This window comes from Rhinolophus sinicus, chromosome 17, assembly GCF_057876585.1.
Source record: "Rhinolophus sinicus isolate RSI-liver-muscle chromosome 17, RSI-T2T, whole genome shotgun sequence".
Taxonomy (NCBI): Eukaryota; Metazoa; Chordata; class Mammalia; order Chiroptera; family Rhinolophidae; genus Rhinolophus; species Rhinolophus sinicus.
In genome coordinates this window covers 179,595,013-179,615,823 of record NC_142517.1, presented here as the reverse complement: position 1 = coordinate 179,615,823, position 20,811 = coordinate 179,595,013, and the positions used below count along the sequence as shown (strand labels likewise).

Genomic DNA, 20,811 nt, shown 5'->3' with positions numbered 1-20,811 from the left:
AATAGTTTTTTCGGTGGAGTCTTTGGGGTTCTCTCTCTGTATAGTATCATGTCGTCTGCATATAGAGAAATTTTACTTCCTCCTTTCCAATTTGGATGTCTTTTATTTCTTTTCTTGTCTGATTGCTGTGGCTAGAACTTTTAGAACTATGTTAAATAAAAGTAGTGAAAGTGGACAGCCTTGTCTTGTTCCTGATCTTAAGGGGAAAGGATTTAGCCTTTCCCCATTGAGTAAGATATTAGCTATGGATTTATCATAAATGGCTTTTATTATGTTGAGATATGATCCTTCTAGTCCTACTTTGCTAAGAGTTTTTATCATAAATGGCTGCTGGATTTTGTCAAATGCTTTTTCTTTATCTATTGATATGTTCATATGATTTTCATTTTTCATTTTGTTAATATGTTGTATCATGTTAATTGATTTGTGGTTATTGAACCAACCTTGCATACCAGGAATGAATCCCACTTGATCATGGTGTATGATCTTTTTAATATGCTGCTGAATCTGGTTTGTTAGTATTTTGTTGAGGAATTTTGCGTCTATGTTCATTAGGGATATCGTCCTGTAGTTTCTTTTTTTTGTAATGTCTTTGTCTGTTTTTGGGATCAGAGTAATAGTGGCCTTGTAAAATGTGCTTGGGAGCCTTCCCTCTTTCTGGATTTTTAGGCATAGTTTGAGGAGAATAGGTGTCAATTCTTTTTTGAATGTTTTATAAAATTTACCTATGAAGCCATCTGGTCCAGGACTTTTGCTTGCTGGGAGCTTGTGGATTACTGATTCAATTTCTTTGGTAGTGATCAGTCTGTTCAGAGTTTCTGTTTCTTCTTGATTCAGTCTTGGAAGATTGTAAGCTTCTAGAAATGTATCAATTTCTTCCAGACTGTCAAATTTGTTGGCATATAGTTGCTTGTAGTATTTTCTTAAAACTTTCTGTATTTCTGTGGTCTATATTCATCTTTTGTTATCAGTGTATGTTGAGTATTACAATTTTAATACAATTTTTCCTTTCTTAAAATATGTATACATTTTTTGGCACCTTCTGTATGTACATATATATGGGAAAAATCAATCAATGTTTCTCATGTCAGCACCAGTGTATTGCATCTGTGCCTGGCATCACTGGAACTCATAGTTTGGAAAGATGCTTCAGCTTATACCATTCCTGTTGGGTAACAAAGCAACACTCACGCTTGCTGACCATGATGTACCATTGTCTCTGGAACATTCTGTGATGATCTGCATGTTTGGAATTATGGAATGTTACTGTCAAACATAAACATTTGCTTTTCTTTATTTACTTTGCAACATTTTGGACTATGTTAAAAAGTTTTTCTTAAGAGATTTTATTTTAAGCATTTTATTTTTATTTTAAACATTGAGTGGTGGTGCATACTATTTAAAATCAGAATTTTATTTTAAGCTTGAAAATTTGAATTTCCACCCAAATTCAGAAATTTTCCCCACCTATTTGAAAAAAATCTCTTCATGAAGTTTTCTCTTAGTCCTGTTAATATTATATTCATCTTAAGTGAAATCTTATGAAATCTAATCTGGAATTATAGTGCATTTATTCCTTGTAATTATTATCTTTACCTTACAAGCCCATTATATGTAATATTTTATCATTTCCTTTTTAATTTACTTCTGTATGTATGCATTTTTATGCATTGGATATTTAAATTAATGTTTATTGAATGCTTACTATGTGTATGCACTGAGTTTTGTGCTATACCCAAGTATCATCTCATTTAATATTCACACGAAACTACACAAGGTTAGATGTTATTTTGACTTTAAAAGTCATGGTCATTGTAGAAAAATAGGAAAATCTTGAAGGGGAAAAATAAAACAAATTCATTAGCAATCCAACCATTTAGAGAGAACATTTTGGAGAAATTAATTTTATTCCCTTTTTTCCTTATGTTTATGTGGACACAAGTATGCTTTATGTGGCATGTGTGTATATGTATATTTTCCATGATAAAATTAGGATGTTGATGTATATGTTGTTTTGAAACATGCTTTCTATTATTTTAACCATGTATGTAGGATTGAACATTTTCCCATGCAATTACATATTTTTTTCCTAACATTATTTTAATAATTTCCCGGGCTTATTATAAATGGAATAAAGCTCACTGTCATTCAGTCAATTCAGAAATATAAAGAAATAGAATCACTATTTTGTGTCTAGGCTTTGAGACTTTTTAAATTTCCTATTCTTGATCTCCTTGAAAAGAGCTATTTACAGTATGTGGGTGGAAATATTTGTCAGAATTAGGATCTGACATTCCTTAACTCTTACTGGTGTTTATTGTAAGAGGGGAATTGAGTATTTTCTTGTTTTGGCTGTAAGAGGAATTTGATCCTGTTCCCTATAATGTGCCTTTGAAAAATAGGTTTGTGAGAGACTCCTTGGAGAATATGAGCAAACTGACTTACATGTGTGTAGATCTATTTCTTAATGTAACAGTGATAATATTATTGAATACTTGTCAATCTAGAATATGCCCATGCATGGTCCCATTTTAAAAATGAAATATAGTAAATTAGTTTTCAAAATCATCATTGTCTTTGAAATTATCTCATTTATTACTTTCTAGTTTTAGGACCTTTTTAAAAAACAACAAAAAAATACAAGACAAATAAAGACCTAAGGCTTCTTCACATTCTCTAGCCAGCTAATTTAAGAATACAAGTGTCTAGTAAGACATAAGGATTCCTGTTAAAGCTGGTACATTTTGGATAGATGTCATTGATACTGTACTCCTGCGAATACTGCCTAGTATTGATCTAAATAGTATTGCTGCTTTTATGGGAAAATGTTATAACAGCATCAAAATATTTGAGGCACGCATTGATGGTCAGTACTACAGTTTTGAAATGATTAAATTCATCCAATATTTGGCCCCTGTCTTAGAAGACATCTGTATCAAAGTCAAGTTGTTTGAGAAGGCATTGCCTGGTGTGGGATGTAATGTAAGGCAGTTATCTGTGGGACCCTTCTGAAGGTGCTGTGACTGAATAGGCCAAGTCATTTCCCTGGAAAGTGGGGTTTGGTTCTACTTTAAGGCTTAAATCTCAACATCAACATCAACATATTGGAACCTCAGTAAGCAGGGTCAGGATAGGGTTAAATTTTTTCCAGGAATCAACAAGGGGCCATTTTTCATGAGCTAGCCTGAGTGTTATCAGCCAGAGATCAGTGATGTAGTGATAATTACCCATCTTTCATGGCAGCACTTTGGCAATAATAGCATTTTATTTAAATCCTTTGTTTGAGGATTTAATATTAACCTTACTTTCCTAATAAGGGAATGAGTAGAGGAAGTGCCGCTTAAATTTCTCTGAGCTTATATTTGGAATCACACGGATAAGGGGTGGACACTGAGCATTTCTATTTTTGTCTAATAGTTCCTTCCCTTGGATGCTGGGTCCCAGTCTTTGTTACCAGGTTAAATATCATTCCATTCATTAAGCCTCTCTAAAAACAGAGCAGAGGATGCAGTAATAATTAAAGGTGCTTCATCCCACACGTCTCCTGCCCATTTCTGTCCCTTCTAGGGGAAGGCTGCCACACGCACCCTGGGTCCTGAGAGGGTGCTCACTGTTGCTGCTGATTTTATCTTTTCTGTTAGGAACGCTTATGTGTGCAATGTTGGCAGAGTGCATGGCCTTGAGGGTTTTCTAAAATCATAGTTTGTCTCTGAGCCCAAGGGGATTGCGTCTGTAGCTTATGATGATAGGAAGCTTGGCCACCCTCTCTGTACCCTGACATAATGGGGAGCTCTGTCTAACGGATCAGTTCTGCTGCCAATGTTAAAATTGGGAAACATGCAAGCAGCTCAGTGGGGAGGCTATGGAGAGCTACAAAAATGCCACTGAGTTTGCCTGCAGAAATGTGCGATCCCGTTTGAGGTCGTAGTATGGCTTCCAGAGCATTTTCTCACTTTCTGAATTGCTCTTTGCCTTTTTATTAAGTCCTTCCTTCCTCTCTCCCTTTCCCCTCCCCTCCCCTCCCCTCCCCTCCCCTCCCCTCCCCTCCCCTCCCCTCCCCTCCCCTCCCCTCCCCTCCCCTCCCCTCCCCTCCCCTCCTTTTTTCTCACTCTCAACATAATAAAAGGCCACAGGAACTGGGGCCTTGGCTGGATTCTGCCCTCCAAAAGAAGTCAACCATCATAGGAACCGCAGTGCCAGAATCTGGATCTAGAATACCACCACACCCTTTACAAAATCCACAGGAATCACCATGTTTCTGACACTATTTGTGAAATAGGTGGGGAAATTATAGATGCTATATTTGGTATTGGTAAGGGATAGGAATAGTGTGGTGTAATGAAAGAGCTAATTCTGAATTGATTCAGGGGTTTATCTTTCTGTGTTTTGAGAATTTCTACTTTTTACTTATTTTATGAGTCTTGCATTTTCTCCATTTTTCTAAGTATCTTCTTTCCTCAAACTTTTGATCACATTTTTTCTTCTTAAAACTCATTTTTAATTTCTTAAATTAATAGTTTTTACAACCTCAACTTTTATGGTGATATCTCCTGATTTTCCTTGTCATCTCTCTGGCTAGTTCCCGTCCTAGTCTCTTTCCCAGACACATCTTCCCCAGTCCCCTGTTACGTACTGATGTTCTTTCCTCTCCTGTATTTGGCCTGATCTTTTTCTCTTTCTGGTTTCAACTATGTGCTCTGGTCCCAACTCAAAATTTCTCTAAGCTATACCTTTCTGGAGCTCTCCACTGCAGGGCTTCACAGGTATCTCACACTCCACATGCCCTGAATGGAACTCATCATTTTCCTACGTTTTCTCTTTTCCAATTGCTCTCTCTTGTGATTCTGCTCTTCAGAAAACTGGGGTTTGTCTGGACCCTTTCTCCACTCAGTAACCACACCCAGTCAATTACTTTCAAGCCCTGTTGGCTTCCTCCTTAATAACTGGTAACTCTGTCCTCCCCCATGCCGCACTGTCCCCAAGCTGAGTCACACCTTTAGCCTTACAGTCCTGCAATAGAACCTGTAATAGAACTGGTCATGTCACCCACCCAAAGTCTAGCCAGGGAACTGTTTGCCACATTGCATATGTAACTTTTGTGCTTGCATCCTTCAGTGGCTTCCATAGTTTTCAAGATGAAGTTGAAACTCTTGAGGGCATATTCAAAGCCCTCTGTGATTTGGCTTCTTCATGCCTCATCAGCCTCCTGGTTGCTGTTTTGCCATATGCTTCCCCCATCCTCAAAACACATTCACACACACACTGCACACTCACAGATGCACAAACACACACTCACTGTTACCTTTCCTTGCAGATGAACTCTGCAGTTCTCTGAACATGCCGTACTCTCTTATGCCTTTATTTTTGTTTGTTGATTTGGTTTTGATGATAATTTGCTCTTCCTGACTGCTCTTCCTTTGCTTCTTTACCTGGTTGTCTTCTTGTGTCCTCCTTTAAGACTCAGAATGGGTACTGTCTCCTCTGGAAGAAGTGACCTAATATTTTGAGTATTATTCTGTGCTTTGGTCTTTCTGTCACTGGCCATTGCTATGTTGTGACATTTATTATTCTGTCCTGTAGTTATTTTTGTCCTTGTTTTCTCCGTAACTGTCCTGACCATAAATTCATTGGGTTCACAGACTTCTTCATTCATTCCCTCATTCATTTATTCAGCAAGTATTTGAGTGCCTTCTTCATGCTGGCAGTAGTCAAGATACTGTTTTATTTGTATCTCTAGACTCTGCTCCTAAAGTGTAGTGATTGGAAAATAGTAGGATATCAGTTAATGTTTGTCAGATTACAATCTGGAAAAAGATTTTTCATCCTCAGAAGAGGAAATGTTCAGGACAAATAGACCAGACTGTCAGCAGTGGTTATCTTTGGCCATGGGAATACTGGTTACTTATACGTTTTCTTTGCCTTTCTCATTTATATGGAGCATGATTGTTTTCATAATCAAGGCACAATGCTTTTAAAATAATAAAAAATAGTTATAATTAAAAGGGAAAGTGATCATTTGTTATATATTTTTAAATGAAAGAAAAGCAGACTACAGAACAATATACAGGAAGAATGCAGTTTTGTTTCATGTATTTCATGTTAAAAAAAAACGGGCCTTAGACAGAAATAAACCTCGAGTATATGGCCAAATAACCTCAACAAAGGTACCAAGGATGCTCAATGGGGAAAGGATAGTCTTTTCAACAAATGATGCTGGGACAACTGGATATGCACATGCAGAAGAATGAAGTTAGACTGTTACATTACAACATATACCAAAATCCAAGTGGTTTAAAGACGTATATGTAAGCCTGAAACTATAGAGCTCCTGGAAGAAAACATAAGGGAAAACCTTCATAACATTGAATTTGGCATTGCTTTCTTGGATGTGACACCAAAAGCACAGGAAACAAAAGCAAAAATAGACACATTGGACTACGCCAAACTTAAAAACTTCTAAAAGGAACAGTGATAAAGCAACCTAAAGAATCAGGTGAAATATTTGCAAACCATATATCTGGTAAGGAGTTAATTTCCAGAATGTGTAAAGAACTATAATCCAACAACAAAAAACCAAATAATCTAATAAAAAAGACAAAAGTCTTGGATAGATGTTTCTCCAGTGAAGATATTCAAATGGCCAACAGACATATGAAAAGATGCTCAACATCACTAATCATCAGGGGAATGCTAATCAAAACCACAGTGAGACAGCACCTCACACCCTTTAGGATGATCATTATCGAAGAATCAGAAAATAACAAATATTGGTGAAAAAGTGGAGAAGTTGGAATTCTTGTGCACTGTTGGTGGGAGTGGAAAATGATGCAACTGCTACAGAAACCAGTTTCATGATTCCTCAAAAAATTAAAAGTACAACTAACATTACCAGAAAGTCCACTTCTGGGTATATATCCGAGAGAACTGATGATGAGCTCATAAAGAAATACTTCATACCCATGTTCATTGCAATGTTATACACAATAGTCAAGAGGCAGAAGTAACCTAAATATCTCTCAGTGGATGAATGGATAAAGAAAACCTGATATGTACATATAATGGAATATTATTCAGCCTTAACAAAGGAAATCCATGCTACAACATGAATGAAACTTGATTTGATGTCTACTGATGTTTTGTCCTTTGATCGCTGCATATGTGAAACTAACGTATGAATGATGATGAAAAATTAAGTACTAGTGAGGTGCTAGCCGGGTGGATGAAGCCATAATGGTGTTCTCATCTTGTTTGTATTCCTACCCCCACCCTAGTGTCTGACACAGAGTAGGTATGTGTTACAGGGACTGAATTGTGTCTCCTCAAAATTCATGTCGAAGTCCTAGCCTTCAGTACTTCAGAATGGACTTCATTTGGGGATAGGGTCATTAAACAGATAATTAAGTTAAAATGAGGTTGTTAGCATGGGCCTTAATCCATATGGCGGTTGTGCTTATAAGAGGAGGAGATTAGGACACACGTAAGCACAGAGAAAAGATCATATGAAGATAGAGGGAAAAGATGGCCATCTACAAGCCAAGGATAGGAGCCTGAGAAGAAACCAACCCTGCCCACACGCTGATCTCGGTCTTCTGGCCTCCAGAACTGTGAATACGTTAATTTTTGTTGTTTTAGCCACCTAGTCCGTGGTACTTTGTTATGGTAGCCCTAGCAATCTAATACAGTATGTCATAAACACTTGTTGAATTGTATATAATGATTGTCTCTTGAATTTCCCTGCTGACTTTTCAAAATTGTTAAATGGCTTTAACTAGATTGTGACATTTTCTTAACAAAATTTTTCGATATAGTGAGGCAGTCTGGGAAGGGAGGGTGGCAAAGTGGTGGGGCCGCACAGAACGGTGTTGTAGAGTTCGCCATGAAAACATGTTAGAGGGTTTTATGGGAGGGCTTTAAGAAAGGGAGGGGTCAGAATAATAGATGTCAGTTTCAACCGCATTATAGAGGTTGGTGAGAAGATGAAAGAGGAAGGGTGTTTTCTAAGTAGGAAGGGTAAAATGGCTAAAAATGGAAATCCAGATAATTGAGTGAATGTCGTAGATGTATCGATGTTGGATTCTGAAAACACTTCAAACACTGGGGAGCCCAGTCTTCTTGTTTTAGTGATAAAGAAATTGAGGCCCATGTCTAATCCCTAGGCTGTACACCTGAAATTAATATAAAATAACATTGAATGTCAACTGTAATTGAAAAATTAAAAAGAGCGGGGAAAGGCGAAGGGGAATAAGAAGTTTAACTTTCCAAGTATAAAACAAATACATCACGGGGATGAAATGTACCACATAGGGAATATATACAGTCAATAATATTGTAATAGTGTGGTAGAGTGTCAGGTGGTTGCTGGCCTTAGGGTGATCTTCTTAAGTATATAATTGTTGAATAACTATGATGTATGCCTGAAACTAATATAATATTGTGTGTTAGCTATATTTTAATAAAAATCTTAAAAAAAAAAGAAAAGAAAAGAAATTGAGACCCAGAGAGGGGTAGTGACTTGATCAAGTTGGAATCTGCTTTTGGTGAATGGCTCTTGAACCCAGGTAGCCAGATTTCCTTTCCACTATGCCTGTCAGCAGCGTGATGCCAAGAACTTAAAGAAAGACTGAAACTGTGATTTGCTCCCTGTCACTAGAATGCTATGTCTTTAAGTTGTGCTCGTCTCCCCATTTCCAATATAGTGTTTCTATAGCCAGTGAGGACTGATGACATTTTAAGGTTGCTTTTCTTTTGAGGCTATCCTTTTGCCTGTAATAAAATTTGGACAGATTTTTGCTGGGGCTCCTAACAAACACTTGTCTTTCTATGCCATGGCCATTAGATTGTAACTCATCGTAATGCAGTTTCCAGGACAAGTAAAAATGTAGGCCCCAAACAGGTTCCAGCTGGCAGTAAGCTGAGCTGAAGTCCTGCTTATGTGCAGGCTGTGATTTTGTGATTTTATTTGCAAACATTGATTTCCTTTTTTTTTTTTTCAGTTTCCTGGAAACATTTCTAGAAATGTTTTATAGCCTTGGCTGCATTTCAAGATGATGGTTTCAGGTGGGTCAACCTCCAACAAAGTGGTTGATAACTCAATTTTATGTCTAAATTTCAGAAAACAGAGGGGAACAAAGAAAAGGGGCAAAAGGAATGTTCTAGTTCAGCCAAGGCAATATCACCTTAGCATAATACAGTCTCTAAAGCCTGGATAAAACCTCATCTGTGGCAGAATTCCTAATTAAATGAATGAATTCAGCAGATATTGGACTGGCTACCATGTACAAACTATGGTGCTAGAATAAATGATCATATTTAGTATTTGAAAATATGCTGGGCCCTGTGAAATAAAGTATTAATATTAACATTGTTACTATTCACAAGAGGGTTCACTTGTGCCCTATGACTCATGTACATGTGATTTAAATGCCTTTAAGGCACCTAATATATGTGTCTGGATTTTGCTGAATGTCTCCCCTATGGTTAGATTAATATGTTCCGCTGCCCCCTGTGTTTCTTGTAAATCAGTAGTTGAATTTGGAGGCTTGAGCAGATTTGGTTTGATTTTTTTTGGCAAGACTGCTTCATACTTCAGAGGTGGTGGTGTGTTCTCACCTAATAGATTCTGAAAGTCTGTAGGAAAAGGAACGTGTAAGTCCAGGGTGCATTCGTTTTCTTGGGGAAAATGTTCCCACAACTTAATGTAAAAGATCTGGAAAGCCTTCACCTCACCTCACCCATCTGGGCTGGACGCCCTTCCTTTGTGCAAGTGATTTCACAGCACTTATCAAACTAACTGGTCCACTTTAGTGTCTGTCTTCTCCACGTCAGCATGCACTCTTCAAGGTTTTATATAATTCTTGATTTTTGTAACAGTTTAGCATGATGCCTGGCATGTAGGTACGTAAGGTTTATTAAATCCATTGAATAAATCATGAAGATAAATACATGCTTGAGGCATGTTTCAGTCCATTGGTATTGCTATGCTTGGCCAGTTGTCTATGTTGTCAGTATTTGGGGGCTGTAGTAAGGCTGGGAAATGAGGTAGATAAGAAAGCTTCTGTTAGTGCAATTATCAATTGAATACACATTGTACAAGTTGCTTAGCCTATAAAATACCAGTCTAATAGTGGTTAATTAAAGGGGAACTATAATTTCACTGAGATAAGCTCTCAAGCTGTAGCTGTAGGTAAAAGTGGACTATATTTGCTTGGTGAAGCTGTGTCCTAACCTGTGACATTTAGAAGAAAAGGAAAGGAGGAGAAGCAGGACTGGCTTGCGGGTGTGTGATGAGTGCACTCACACAGTGGGCCCAGCTCTGACGGCCTCTGTGCTTGGGGAGCAGTGCTCTGTGGTCGCTATCTTGAAACTCTTGATAATTTTATCTTTGAATTTGTGTTTTTGTAAGTGAAGTCTGGTGGGACAATGGTGCCTTTCCAGGGGCGTGGAGCTCTGCTTCTCAGGGCAGTGCTACTTTCCCACGCCCGGTACCCTGGTTCTGCCCGGTCTGTCCCTGTCCCCACCATCAGGCAACCACTCTCAGTGTCTGTCCCCCATGGAAGTCTGGGTACTGGGAGTATCGGGGTCACACATGCACACCCCACAGTGTCTCAGTGCAAGGAATGGTGGTGGTCATCCCACAGTGGTGCGCTGGTTTCAGCAGGGGACTCAGCACCTCTCATCACTCCCCATCCAGTTACTGAGTGTGTCCCAGTGTGAAGGGTGCAGGCCCTTGGGGTGGGCCTATGCCCCCAGTATTTCTGTACTCAAGGGAGTATGATAGTAAATAACAAATAAAAGACAACATGGTAGGTTAACAGAGAAAGACCAGGGATGAAAGGAACAATTTTATATTTTAGTATCTTTAATGGCACTTGTATCCAACTTTTTCAACAAGGAGCTCCACATTTTTATTTTGGATTGGGCAAATTATGTCCCTGACCCTGAAGAGAATGTCATTAGACGGCATATGGAAGAAGGGGGAGCTTGGGCGTTATGCAGTTAGCTCTCTCCACAGGGAGGGAATGTGGTCAGTTTACTTGGATTCTTATAAGAACAACATCTCAGCTGTCTTGTCTGATGTACATTTTATAAGGGCATGTAAATCCCCTTTTCTTTGATTTCAGTGTTCACCAAAACAATCTTGGGACTGTGATTTGTCTCCCATGAGTTTAGCTATAGGAGAGAATATAGTGATTCGAAGAATTTTGAGTTTTCTAATAATACCTAATAGCTTTCTAATACCTAATAGCTAATAAAAGATAGTTATGCTTTATTGTAAACTAGACTCGTTGATGTTTTGATTTTCCATATTGGTTGTTACCTTGGTTTTATGACAGTTCCCCTTTGAAGATGATCCAGTGTGGTGGGTGGGTTACCACAAATAGGTTTCTAAGCTTGCAAGCCTGACGGCTGGCACTGGAGTCTGCGAGTCACTGAGTCCCAGAAAGGAGGTCTCTTAGGAGAGACTGTGAGGTCTCTTAGGAGACGATCTGCCCCTGATTTCCCCTGCGAGTGAGTCCGTGGCATCACAATGTGGCAGGGCACATACGTGCTCATTTTCCTGAAGCATTTGTGATCTGGGCACGAATAACAACTGTGAGGCTTACTCAGGCCTTGAACAGAACAACACAACTGCATCTCTTTGGGCAGTTCCTAATAAGCCTACAGCTTCAAGGAGGATGAAATTAATATGTAATTGAAAGGGTCAGGGAAGCCAAGCTAAAAAGTGTGATATTCTACCTAGATTTGGACGTGAGAAATGAGTTTGTGGTCTTCGAAAGATCTTTTAAGAAAACACTCGCTGCCAAACACCTGTTGTAACATATGCCACTAGTACTTAAGTAATCCTGAAAGCAGGGATGGGTTTTCACAGAAGAGTTTAATTGTGAATGCAAAATCCTCCTGAAACTTGCTGAGGAAAGCTTTTCAGTGTCTACTGACTAGAGAGACTACCAAGGGCTAAAATTAAATTATTTCCTCCCAATTAAAATATTCTCAAATTCATGTCAAAAATATTTCTTGAGGACAATTACTTAGTAAGCATAATAAATATAAGCTTTGTACATGTGTATCCTGTGTGGTGACCCAGTGGAACTAGCATGGAGGGGAAACAGGACTAAGGGTCAGATATATTGCTGAAGTATTCAGTAGCTCACAAACAACAGAAAGGGCGCATTAGGTAGGACTGTGGTTGAGAGGGACCTCAAACTGGCTGAAGCAAGAAAGCAATATTGTTTTGCTTATGGAACTGAAACTCTAGGCATAGGACTAGGTTTTGTGTGGAGCAGTGCAGGCGTCAGAGATCTCTCTCATCTTTCCGCTCTGTGTCCTGCAGTCCATCCAACTTTCCATCCTCCGTATTCTGTGCTCTTCCCAGTCTCTGAAGAAAATCTGGAGGTGGAATTCAGAGCAGCCACTGTTGTCTCCACTTGTGAAATGTGCACAACCAGAACCCACCACCGTGGCTGGGGATGGACCGTGCTGGCTGCCGGAGCCTGGAATCTCCGGCTCCACACTTGGAGCCTTGAAGGAGGCCTCATCTCCTCTAATAGACTGAGAAGAGGGGGAGCAGTGGGTCTCCACATAGAAATCAGGCTTTTCTCACATGTTGAACAACCCAAATACAGAATTTTTTCACTACAATGGAAACTGAGTATAAAAAAAGTATATTAGGGTAATACAATACAAAGTACTGTGTGTGTGTGTGTGTGTGTGTGTGTGTGTGTGTGTGTGTGTGAAGATGAAAGGAGAAAGAAATCTTAGGTTGGGGGAGTTGGAAAAGCTTTGTGAGTGAGACCTCCAAAACGGATGTGATTTGGCTAGAAATGTGGCAAAGAAGACTTTTCATGCAGTGCCATCTCTTTTATTGGGAGAAATGGGGAGAGCATATGGCTGAGATGGGAACCTGGTTGGGGAAGAATACATAGGTTGTAGAATATGTATTTTTTGGGGAGAATGGCTGTTGTGTTGGGAAAAGACTTTGGGGTTGTATTGTGAAAGGTCTCAAATGCTAGGTCATGGTATTTAATTTAGTAGGCCATAGAGATCTTGAAATATTTCTAAGCATGGGTGACGTACACAGAGCTGCAATTAAGACAGACCAGGAGGAGATTCTGGTTGCACTGAAGCAGGGAGCCCAGCAGACCAGTTTAGTCCTTCAGGCAAGGGGATAATAGCAGGAATGGAAAGGCAGGGCAAGATGGAAAAGAAAATATGGGAGTGAGAGGAAGACTCAAAGATAGCTCCCAGCTCTTGTGGCAGGTTTCTATTTAGGGAAATAAGGAAATCTGGCCAGGGAGCTGCTGGAAGAAGAGGAGAGAGATTCCGAGTGTGTCCTGAGACATACTGAGTGCCGTGTTCACACGGCATAATGTGCATGATTAAGCATCGCACGGAGACTCAGGCAGTGGAACAGAGTGAGTAGCTATGGCTCAGTGACGCAGTGTGTTGGGACAATTTTGATTTTGATTTTGCTCCTGGGATTTAGTGGACATAGACTTGGAATACTTGAGACACCCCTGCACAAGGAAGAGCTGTACACCCAGACGTCAGTTGCACTTCCTGTTCAGAAGATTGAGAACTCCTGCATGACAGTGTCTGTCCAAGTGTAAAATTTTACGCTTGTTGGCAAGTGTAAAATCTTACTCGTTTTTATGTCTGTAAGGGAGTGATGGATATTATGCCAAGGGCTGAGGGTGCTTTGGGGATTTTACTCCCAATTTCCTTTTGAAAGAGACGAGGAAGATGAATGGCTGAGATGGAGCTCGAAGTGATGTGAAAGGCCCTGGGTTCATTTCCTTCTTCTGCGACCAACTTGAATGTGCTCACAAGGGTCAATTTTCTTCGCTGCTGCTTCTTCATCTGTTACCCAGGAAAAGGAGGGATGGCTTTGAGATTGAGTAATAATATCCTAGTAGAGTGAGTTTGTGCTTTACTATGTTGTGGCTAATCTCGGTTATTTCAGGCTAAATTATGTACCCTTCTCCTTGGCTCTGAAATCGACTGTGTTACTTCTCCCTAAGTGGGGTTCCAGTGGGTGCTGTATTGGGTGCTGCCTCAGCCTGTCTTTCTCTTCGGATGAAATCCAATAATTACTACGTTTGTTATAAGATGGACTCTCCCCTGTATACCCCAGTTTAAAGGTTATCTTTGCCTTAGCCTTGGCTTTTGCCAGTTCTTACGAGTGCTGTAATTAGTTTCTAACAACTTAGTACAGGATTGCCCATGAATTGAGAAAGTGGTGATGAAAGCCAGTTTCTAGTATCTTACACTGTCCTGTTCGCCCTTGCAAGACTGGGTTGCTTCTTTTGGTATAAGTTGGGATCTCCTCTGGTACTTTTATTATATTTTTTTCTGATACTATTCCTTAGGAAATTGCTTATGGGGATTAGGCAGAAAGCAACAGTTGAGAGTAAAGTTAATATAACTAGTGATAATAACAACAGCAACAGCAACAATTACTCCCACTGACATACCTTTTTAACCCATTCCAGTTAGTGGGTATAAGCGACAGAATGTTCAAACTTACTTTTAAGAACTACAGAGTTAAACCACAGTGATTGCAAAGCTACTGGGCAATATAAAAACTGCTTTTTACGTTACCGAACAGCAGGAAAAGCAATGACCTTGCATACCGTGAACCAGGAGATGTGTCTGTGGAAATGCACCTGTTTTTACAGGAACCATTGTGAGTTGCACAGAGTTTGTAGTGGGATGTTTTTTCCTCTCCATTCTGCTTCTCTAAATCTCCCTACTCTCCACAGTCCAGGTCAAGTCTCCCCTTTGCCGGGAGCCACTCTTGTCACCAGGGACACTCTTGATTTCTCTGTTTTGATTTCCTGCTGTTTCTGTTTCTCACAAACCAGTTTCTCTCATTGGAGACTTGTTTCATGCGTAGTCCTTAGCACTCCCTCGCTTCCACACTGTTAGCCATGCAGTAGAAGCTTTCTGTCTTCCTGTCGGCTTTACTCAGATTTTAGTTTAAAGAAGTATGAAGAATTCATTCAGATGTTTTGATAACAAGTTTTGCAAAGAATCAAAGGAAAATTAATTAACTATACTGTTAGTATAGTATTAAATTATGGCACTATTGAAAACGAAATTCCCTGAAACATTTGAACGTACTTTGAGGATAAATGTATACTGCATCTCAATTAGGATTTTCCTCCTGAAATGCTTGAAAGCTAAGAAAGTGGAAGAAGTGTTTATTTTATTTTAGAAAGCACGCAAAATTTACCATAAATGGTCTATTAATGTTTACCTTTAATAAGGAAATTTAGATCGGGTTTGATTTATTTTTAAAATGGCAGCAATTTGATGAATTAAGTAGACCAAAATTCTTATTAGGCAACTACTGGAAAAATATTCATTGCAACTTTCTTCCACACGTTAAATATGGGCTAATTTCTCTTTTTCTTGTATTCACTTAGCTATTGCTTTTAATGCTTTGAGGACATGGTATTATTTCTATTATATCTAGATATTTTGCATTTTCTTGAGAGGAAAGAACTCAATATTTTACAGTTCAGAATTCTGCTTTCCTATGTACTCCAAATTTTAAGCTCTATTTCCTTCTTTTATGGGTTTATCAGTATTTAAATTAGATAATAGACACAATATGAAACCAGTGAGAACTTTGGATAAACTAAATTTATTATTGCATTTTTAGATTTTTAGGAGTTTAGTGTCTTGTGGATTAAAAAAGATCTATTTGATAGTTGTTTACTGAATTATTTCATAATGGAGAAGGATTGAAAAATAATACCCACTTTGGTATGCATGCAGTGAACAGACCCATTCATACATTGATGGTGATAATGTAAATTAGGAATTATGATCTTAGAAAACACTCTCCAGATATGCCTTATGTTTATATGTATCCTTAAGTGATATCTTTTTGTAAATTACATTTATAAGACATCTCAGGTACAAACAGAAATGACGCAGTGTTAGTGAGATGTTAACCAATCATTGAATACTAATACCTAATGTTTTTTGAAAGATAACTTTGTGCCAGATGCTGTTTTAAGTATTTTGTGTGTATCATCTTATTTATTTGTCCCAAAACCTAATGATAGATGTGCCATTGTCATTTACCTTTTCTTTTTTTGATGAGGAAACTGAGGCACAGAGAAATTATGCAACTTGCTGATGTGATAGAGCCAGGATCGGACCCTAGGCTGTTTGACTCTGGGGTCACTACACCACATAGGTTTTTTCCTGTGTCAGAGAAACATGTTGGGAGGTCTGGTGTAGACTGACATGGTGAGGGACAAAGGGTTTTAGGTTGAGAAAATGTGGGAGGGTTTTGAGGACAAAGGCAGAACAGTGAGGGTTCTGAGATCAGCTGTGGGTTTGCCGAAATGCTCTTCTCCTGTCGCAGCATCTAGGTTTGCCTTTTGAAACTGCATATGACCTGGGCTGGGCCAATCCCAGCAGCCTTTGCACCTCTCAGACCATAGTGGTTGGTTCAGGGATGGGCAAATAAACCACATTAGGCCAATAAGAACGATTAAATTTTCATTCAGGAAATTTTATTGGAACTCTTTACAAAGCAATGCTCTCTTTTCACTGGTCTTAAAGCTTGGAAGATATAAGCCTGAAGCTGCTGGCAGGCATCTGGCCACTAGTAAGGTAAAACTTGGCTAGAAAAAGAGGATCAGATTGAGAAAAGCAGAGGTGAGAGGTGGAGAAAAGGGATCAAGTTCGGATGATATCTTCTGGATCCAGCTATGTCTGAAGATTTGTGATATGAGAGGTCCACCCTTAGATTTTTAAGTTTTGTGAGCCTCATTTTTCCCTGTTGCCTTTATCTCCCGTCTTCTCTCCTCCCCACTTCTCTTCTCCTCTTCTTCCCTCCCCCCCATTATTTACAACTAAAAGAGTTCTAACACAAAAGGTGAATAAATTTAGAAACTGTCCAACCTGGACATCTCCTCGTTTCTGTCCCTCGTCTGAAGGAGGAAGTGGTTAACAGCATTAAGGGTACAAAACTAGGTGGGTGGGGGCTGTATTGTTAGGGGACTTCTGAACATCTCTGAGCCTTTCTGAGAAAACCGTTGAGAAAGACTTTGGTCCTCGATACTCTCTTGGAGGCAGAGCCATGGGACCATGGACCAAGCCACTATGTGCATCAGAGAAATGTGTAAGCTAAGTCCCCTTTCCTTAGGCACAAAGGGTTGAGTTTAGTGGGTGGGAGCATAATACATACTACATTTTCTATATTGAACATATCCTAATAAATGGTCTTCTGCTTTGAGACTCTGGATGTTAGGAGATTAATTTGCTTAGTCTCATGCAATTGAGGGAAGACATTAGAAATTTTAGCAAATGCTTTCATCAAAGCTTTATCCTGGGATGACCTATTCCATCTTATAATGTACCTTGTAGGAATTAATCCTAAAAAGTAATCAGCAGTAGAGACAGGGTGCAAGCTGTTTGATAAATCTTTCCACTATCAGATATGAAATGACAGGTAGCTTTCCATCTAAGCTTTGCACCTTTTGTAGAGTTGTGTAGCTCCCTTACAATAAGTCACAAAATAGATGTGTGTATAAATTGGTACTACTATAAACCCATGACATTTAGTGATATTTTCTGAGCTAGCATCCAAATGAATGTTTGTGAATAATTATGTGAGAGGCTTTATTTTGCCTGGTATGAGAACATTATTATTAGAGTAAAATGCACACTATCTTAGAAATATAATAATTTCCTTAAATAATGGCTTAATAATATTTGTAGCATCCACCCACCTGTTTCTGCTACTGCCAAAATGCAAGCCTTTCTGGGAGCTGGCTGATGTGCTCTCCCTTACGCTGTCTGCTCACTGTTAAATTGATAAATGATACATGTGAATAGTCATTTCATTTTCACTAAAAGGTATATTTAACTTTTTTATTATACATTTAGTAAAACTATGTCCTTTTTATTATGAATTCATTTGGCAGTAACCAAGATCACTAGCTTAAATGCCAAAGAGTTTATTTTAAAATGCACCTTGTTTAAACAGTTATTTATAACAAAATGATGCTATGTGCTTTATTTATATACTTTATTTCATTGGAGGATTACACTCTAATCTAAAGGGTTTGTGCTATGGGTTTTGTGTTTTTGCCTCCTAAAGTTGGTTCTGGAAAGATCCTAGCTGCGCTGTAATAGGCAGAATCCCACACCCTCACCCACATTTTCTGGTGATGTGCCACTTTCTAAATATGTCCTCCCTGTTCCAAAATGAATATCCATCGCTGGAAGCCTTTGGAGAATGTTAATTTAGCTTTTGTGTTAAAGAGTGGCAGTCCGTTTCCTAGATTGTGCCCTGTTTCACGTCGGTTTTCCAAATAATTTCTTTTTTTTTTCTTTTCCTTCTTTTTTAAACAGAACATTCAACACTAGTAAATCCAGACCTGGTTCTGCACTGGTTGGCATTATATCAAACTTTACCTTAAAAGCCTGATGTAAAATTTGATCCATAGAAACTTGGCAGACATAGTCTGTTCTCAGATTGCAGTTTTAATCATCTGGTTCAAGATAATAAATTCTCTCTCAACAATCTAGTTCTTCTGTAAAATTTTTATTTTTAACTTCCAGGGTTTGGATACAGGTTAATTGTACGGGTGGTTTTTAAAGTCAATTTAATGGTCATCTTAAACACTGGTGTTTAAACTTTGTTTTATCTTGCACCCTGGTCAGTAAATATTTATTTGTAAATGATGTACACTTATCACTGTGCAAGAATATATTATAAATTATGTTACATAAATTAATGAAAATAATTTGTACTTATGTCCATTATGTATGTTATATAACAGACAAAACCTAGGAATCAAAAGGATTTTATAAAAAAAAGTTCTAATATTTTCTTTTTGAGATTTTCCTAGTGGTCTCACTTCAAGACCATTGATTTAGAAAGCAAAAGATTGTTCGGTGCACACAAATAATTCCTTTTGAGCTATAGTACTAATCCCAGTTTGATGTTTCTGAAGTTTTAGTAAACTTCAGAATGAATGTAACTTGAATACAGCTTCTGGTCACAATTCATTGCTAATCAATTTTCTATTAAGGGAATGTGGTTACCGGTTCACCAAGACAAGGTCTTAATATTTTATTATGAAATCTTTAAGATACACAAAAAAGTATGACATATGACAAACCCCCATATTTTTTATCTGTCACCTTAAAAGATAAAACATTACTTTCCTACTGCAGAGGGACCCACTCCTCTGTTTCCTATTCTCTTACAGTAATAGACCTATGTTTGGGTCCCAAACAATGCATTATGTTTTGCATGTTTTATGTTTTATGCAAATCATGCATATAATATATAGTATGTGCCTGCAACTTTCTCCCTCTCTGCATATTGTTTATAGGCAACTCTAGTTTATTCATTCCCACAGCTGTATAATAGTCTGGTTTGAAAATGCCGCAGTTTAGCTGTTTTTCACAAGTGACATTTAATGTGTATCTTTTTCTTTCTTAAAAAAGTTTTCTTTTTCCTATTACAAATAATCCCAATAGGGATTTTTAAAGTGAAAAATCTGTGAAGATTTTCCTAGGATGTACCTGGGACAGGAATTGCTGAATTGTAGGATGTGCATCTTTTCAGGTTTACAAAAAACTCCCCACCAGTGTATGTATGAATCCTCTTGACTCCTCCTCCTTGTTGACACGTGGTAATGTCCGACTATTTAATTTTTGCCAGTTTGATGGATGTGAAATAATATCTCATGGTGGCTTTAATTTATCTTTTCACCCTATGTTTATTTGTTATTTAGGTTTCATTTTCTATAAATTGCTTACTCATATATTTTGCCCAGTTTTCTTTTTTTTCTTTCTCGACTGGTCTCACATATTTAAACACACACACACACACACACACACACACACACTGATTCAATGACCTTCAGTTGAAAATAAAAGTCTTCTGTTTTACCTCTCACATCTGGCCCTGATATGGTATCATGTCACACCCCTCCTTTTCATAAAAAAGTCGTTGCTTCTCCTATGAGGTAACATGACAGTGTAAGTAAGCTGTCATTAGCTTGCTAAAAGACATTTTGCAACCCAAAGGTTGTCTAGGAAGATGAGGCAGGAAAAAAGCAACAATCTCGGCTTTCTGTAATTCTCTTTTAAATACCTGCAGGCTTGGTTTGGACGTGTGTATATTGATATGTGCCTATCATCCCGCTCTTTGTTTCTTTGCTCTCCCAGTTCAATTTCCAGTGTTATAGATCTTGTAGACCCTAGAGGTATTTTGAAAAAAAGATCTTACATCTTCATACATTTAGGAAATCTGTAGCTGTAGAAGTGAAGGTATTAACAACAAGCAGTAAAACAGTGGAACAGCTTCAAGTATTGCTACTTGCAGTGTGGTCTGCACCAGACAGCATGGCCATCATCTGGCAGTTTATTAGAAGTGTAGCTACGCACGCTCCACCCCAGTCCTACTGAAACAGGGGCTGTGTTGTAACAAGTGAAGTTTAAGAAGTTCTGCTTTCAAGGATCCATCCCATCAAGGTTGATCTGTCTCAGATGGGACCCCACTTCCCCTAAGGTTTCAAAGTCACTGAAGCCTGGGGGTAGGTGGGTGTTGACAACACGTACATATGCTGTACAACTTGCGGCTCTAGTAATGAGAGGTTCATTTTAGCTCATTTAATGAATCTAAGCACTCTTCTTTAAAGAAACAACTAGGATAATGAAGGGGTTACTAGTAATTTGTATGTTGATGATGATTACGCTTTGTTGCTATCTGCTATTTTATAAAGAAATGGAAACTTCATAGTAAGAGAAGACAAGGTAATTTTGTAACATGGG

General features: G+C 38.5%; 1 protein-coding gene across 6 annotated transcripts in view; it reads left to right on the top strand.

Moving 5' to 3' along the window:
- The window catches only part of HECW2 (HECT, C2 and WW domain containing E3 ubiquitin protein ligase 2), a 336,178-nt gene that overhangs the window by 72,187 nt on the left and 243,180 nt on the right, over nucleotides 1–20,811 (top strand). For 2 of the 6 annotated variants that reach the window (XM_074339576.2, XM_074339571.2), the window contains exon 3: nucleotides 8,994–9,057. The exons of the other annotated variants lie outside the window; for them this stretch is intronic. The gene's annotated coding sequence lies outside the window, so the exon portion shown is untranslated. The remainder of the gene's footprint in view (nucleotides 1–8,993; nucleotides 9,058–20,811) is intronic. 6 annotated transcript variants of the gene reach the window in all.